Source organism: Malaya genurostris, chromosome 3 (genome assembly GCF_030247185.1).
Source record: "Malaya genurostris strain Urasoe2022 chromosome 3, Malgen_1.1, whole genome shotgun sequence".
In the NCBI taxonomy this organism is placed as follows: domain Eukaryota; kingdom Metazoa; phylum Arthropoda; class Insecta; order Diptera; family Culicidae; genus Malaya; species Malaya genurostris.
Genome location: NC_080572.1, coordinates 216,173,851 through 216,179,023, shown reverse-complemented (window position 1 = coordinate 216,179,023; position 5,173 = coordinate 216,173,851).

Below are 5,173 nucleotides of genomic sequence, written 5' to 3'. Positions count from 1 at the left end.
TTCAAGTAATGCTAATCTCGCTATCATGAACCGTTGTCAAGAAGTCTCAGTTATTCAAGCGGTAAAGATATACCGACGACGATATACTATAAATCTCAATCGGCTTTACTGGATATGATCGAGAGAAAGAAATGTGTTTCCTTGTAACACAGAAAACAGATATACAGGCGGACGTATGAACTGTGTGTAAAATTTGCTCATTCGGCGTGGCGACACTATTTTGGGATCAGCATTCACATAACAAAGCCTTGGTATTACATTCCTGTAGTGGAATTTGACCTTCTGTTTCAAATAGACTTCGCAGCCGATTCAGAGTGTACAGAACCATTACATGGCTGGTGCTACGATTCTACTGACACTACGAATCCTTCGGGGCTCGAACATACGACAACTGGTTTGTAAGACTAGTGTCCTATGCATTGAACCGTCAACCCGGAACCCGGGATCAGGGTGGCGAAATGGTAACGCGTATGCCCGGACTGCATAAGAACGCAGGTTCGAGTGCTGTCTCTGAGCGTATCTTTTTCCAAAAAATCATCTTTTCTGTGAGTTCCTCATTCATTTGGCTTGTCCAATATATGTTTCCACTCAGTCGTTGCAAAAACTGAACGTACAGAGTCCGCCATGTAACTTTTTTTTAAACATGCAATAAAACACAAACGGCTCATTCGTTTTACAATCCTTCCGGTTAATTGTGGAATATAATTTCATTCAAATGGCTGCCTCGGCTGTTCTTGCAGTATGCCATACGGTCGGTCCAGTTTTGGCATTAAAAATGCCTTACTTTTCACTATATGGGGCCGGGTGTCAATAAAAAGTTTCAAAAATAGTCGCGTAACCTTTTTGTGTCATAATTTTGAACGTTAATAACTCGGCCATTTGTTGATGGATTGTTATAATTTAACAACCAATCGATTCGGAAACTTTTAACTTAAACATGTATGACGACGTCGTTTCAGTATTTCAATAGCATACTATTGAAAAAATGGTTGGAATCGACCTATGTTTTCATCCACCAATCCCTGTTGTACAAAATGACGTCAACTTCTTGTTCGGCATAGGAGGCTTTGCGTCATGCATGAAAAACACCGCATCGTTCTGCGTAGTATAAAGAGAAATCTATAAATATAGGCTGCACAATATTTCTTTGCCTAGTTGATGTTGGACTGTGAATGAAACAAGTAGCTCGTCCAGTGAGCTGATGACTGAATTGTATATGCGTTCACTTGCTGGATTGTCGCTTTTGGATTATGTGTTGGTGAAATTTCCTGTTGTCTGCGCAACACCGTGTTCGCTTGAGTATCTTATATATCATCTAGCTATTGAAGAACCGAATCAGCGTGGTTACCGATTCTTTCGAAATATCCCATGTACTTAGCAAATTGTTGGTCGATTTTGCCATTAAAAATGCCTATTATGAGATAACGACATTTGCATATTTCAATTGCATCCCATTGAAAAATTGGTTTGAATTGAATAATTTATTTTGGTTCTCTGGTAACTATCAGTCCAATTTAGAATTATCGGCGATTGATTTTTCGGATCTAATTTGCAGCGCTTGTTCCTCGATGATTTGTCAATGGATTTTCCTAATTTAAATGGTTCCAAAGCTTCAATATAGTAAACTTAAAAATGTTTTAATTTGCCAACAGATCGGTTTGCATACTTAAATCTCAATTCCCATACGAACAAAACGTGACAATGTGACTGAACAAGTTGTTGTCCCACCAGAAATTAAATGCTTCAAATGATTCAAAATTAAATTCTGAAACTTATCTAAAAGCGACCTCACTGGTTTAGTAGTATAAATGAGTTCCACAGGCTCACATATACGATACAATTAGATGCAATATCGTATAGTTTCAAAGATAAACTCAAGGTGAGCTTACCTGTGATTTTACATGTATCGTTTGAATAGGAACCCTCGTAGAATCTGATTAACCGCCAGTTTCAGTTTAATTATTATTTGCTTCAAAACAATAAGCGTCTGATAACTACACGCGTTGTAACTATGAGAATGTTAATTCATATGTTAATAACATCAAGTTATAATATGAACAAAATTTCGGAGTTTTGTTGCGTATCCATTCCGTATATTCCTAATATGCCAAAACGAAAATCAATGTAAGTAACTAAATATTTTATGCGGACTGTTTCACATGTTTTCTTTCTCGTATTGTTGTCCTATTATTTACCGACACTTTCCGAAGATTATCGACGATTTTGAAGGATTAATAAAATTACACCATTACTGAGATTACTGGTACAATATTCTCTTGGATCGATTAACTGTTTATAAAATTAATAAGTTTGCACGTTTCTCTAAAATTATTATCATAAAATAAAATAGTTTTATTTGTTCAGGTTCAAATCTTTAGGTTGTTTGTATCTAACATTTAGATTTCGAGTAAGTTTGAATTCATCATAATTGACTCTAGAAGTCAAAGGACGTTATTCAAAAACTTAACAATGTAAAAATTTGAGGAAAGGGATCAAAATTGAATAGAATCAATTATCAAGAAAGAATCTAATTGTCAATTTTATCATTCGCTAACAATATAAGCGCTTAAACTAGAGCAAGTTTGTAAATAGTCAATTGAATAAGTTTTTAGTTTAGTGTATCATCATCATTATCATCATTATTTTCGTATTTATCATGGGAACCCTAGAAACATTTCATTTTTAATGTTATTATGCTCGGTCGTGTCTTGAATACAACCCTCTAATTTTTTTTAGTACATTTTCGATTGTATGCAGCTTTATTTCAGCTATGGCTGCACGAATGTTGTCCTTCAAGGTTTGAATTGTCTCTGGCTTGTCCACATAACACGTATCTTTGACAGCCCCCCAAAGATAATAGTCTAACGGCGTCAAATCACAGTTCTGAGGCGGCCAAACGACATCCGAATTTCGACTGATAATTCGATCTTCGAAGACTGTGCGCAGAAGATCGATCGTAGCGTTGGCTGTGTGGCACGGAGCGCCGTCTTGTTGGAACCAAATGATGTCCAAGTCTTCCTCTTCAAGTAACGGGAAGAACCAATCGCTAATCATGGCGCGGTAGCGTTCGCCATTGACCGTGGCGGCGTCTCCTGCCTCATTTTCGAAGAAAAATGGCCCAATGATGCCGCCAGATCAAAATCCGCACCAAACCGTCACTCTCTGAGGATGCATCGGCTTCTCCATGATAACGTGCGGGTTTTCCGTTCCCCAGATGCGACAATTTTGCTTATTAACATACCCGCCGAGATGAAAATGTGCCTCATCCGAGAAGATGATTTTTTGGCAAAAATCGACGTATTCTTCAAGCTGATCTCAAGCCCATTTTCAAAGTAAAACTGCACTATTTTCACGCGTACCTCAAGCGTATACACAACCATTTTCGTTCAGCGGAAGGATAAAACTAAGTTTCTGTCAAATCAGAAGTGACATTAAGGTTACCAATGTCGAAATAACCGCTAGTTAAAAAAAAAAGTCAGATGGCGGACTCTGTAGTTATGCGACTTTACGTCAAACCAACTAAAACTTAATAAAGCGTGAGAAGTGTTCAAATTGTTGTAGTTGGAATATTTCTAGAACAGGCAGGAGGTTTTGTTATCGTTCCGGAACGTTGTGAAACGTTTTGAAAGATCGCGACGAACAGTCGAGTAGGTGGCAGTAATGTACCCAACGTATGGCAAAATTGAAATTTACAAAGGATTTTGAACGATTCTGTTCGAGCATGTATGTCTGTTATCTGTGCTTATAGTAATACCATCTTCTACAAGCCATGGATAATCAAAGGAGATATCAAGATTTTTGAGTGTGTGGGGAGTTATGCTTTTGTATGGAAAACTCGAATTCGATCGAGATACAGAGCTTGAGCGACCACCCCTGGCTACTCCGTTACTGATCGGGATTAGCTGAAATTGTACTGGGAGTTTTTAGATGATCCGACCTGGGACTGGTAAATCATCCTTCAATGTACATCTTCTGGTAATCCCAGAATTCATTGATCAGTACCGGCGCCGGCCAGGCCCGAACGTAGATCGTCTAAGGAATGGCCGCACCCCACAAGTGTCACGGGAGAAGGATATTTGTTAGTGAAAATTTCAGTATTGGTATTATTCGCGCGCGATTCAGTATGTTCCGGTTTCAAGATGCTTGGATGCACCACTAAACTCACTGACTTCCCGAGTGAACGTTTCAAAAATATCCTGTATTGAAGTCCCGGGAAGTCTTGATTCACAGTTCTTTTTCGAGGAAACTGAAGAAAAATTTGCAATACTATCGCGTAAAGAATAAAAACTTCCCTATTTTTTATAAATGAAATTACAAAATAAACAAGTGAATAGGATTTAGACAAAACAGTTGATTCATTGCATTGACATATTCTAAGCAGTTGTTAAAAATCATTTTAAATCACCAAACAAAAGTCAACAGACCTCACGCGCGTAGTGATCCTTTATTATTTCCACTTTATCATTAACTCTGTTATTAATTCTGTAATATCAACGGATTTGCGCATTAGTTGATTTTTATCATTCAAATTACAATCCTGAAAGACAATCAATAACATAGAAGAAGAAAACATTCCAAATAAAACTTTTCTCCGAAGCTAGACGGAAGTTGATAGGTAGAGATAATTTAGTAAAATAGAGTAATCAGAAGTGAACTATTTCAATCAGTTAGATATTGAAAATATCTAATAACTAAAAATAAAAAGAAACTCCTGCAATTGTCGCCTTTTACGACATGGAAGCAGGAACCCAGTGCATCTATTCTAGGTTAATTTTTTTCCGCCGGATTTCACACGGCATCTAGGCTGGTACTGTCCGGAGAGAGCTAATAGGTACTATCAATCTTCTAGTGGACCCCAGCCCCTCGAACTCGATCGAGATACAGAATGTAAAATTTCGCATTCGATCGAAATAATCTGATTTGAACGAAATTCAAAATCGGGGTGAATATGATGTCTTTGATTCAGCTAAATAGGGTACCGGTTCATCTCAACTTCATTAGTCATCTCTTATACGTCAATCATAAGTTAGAGTCAGATCTGTTGTCTCTGTTCGATAGATTGACTTCAAGAGTAAGATTAAATTAGGGAAATTCGCTTCGAGTTTTCGCGTTCTTATAACAGCATTCTTAAACACTTTTCGAATAAATAAATATCACTTAATAGCGCTTGGAA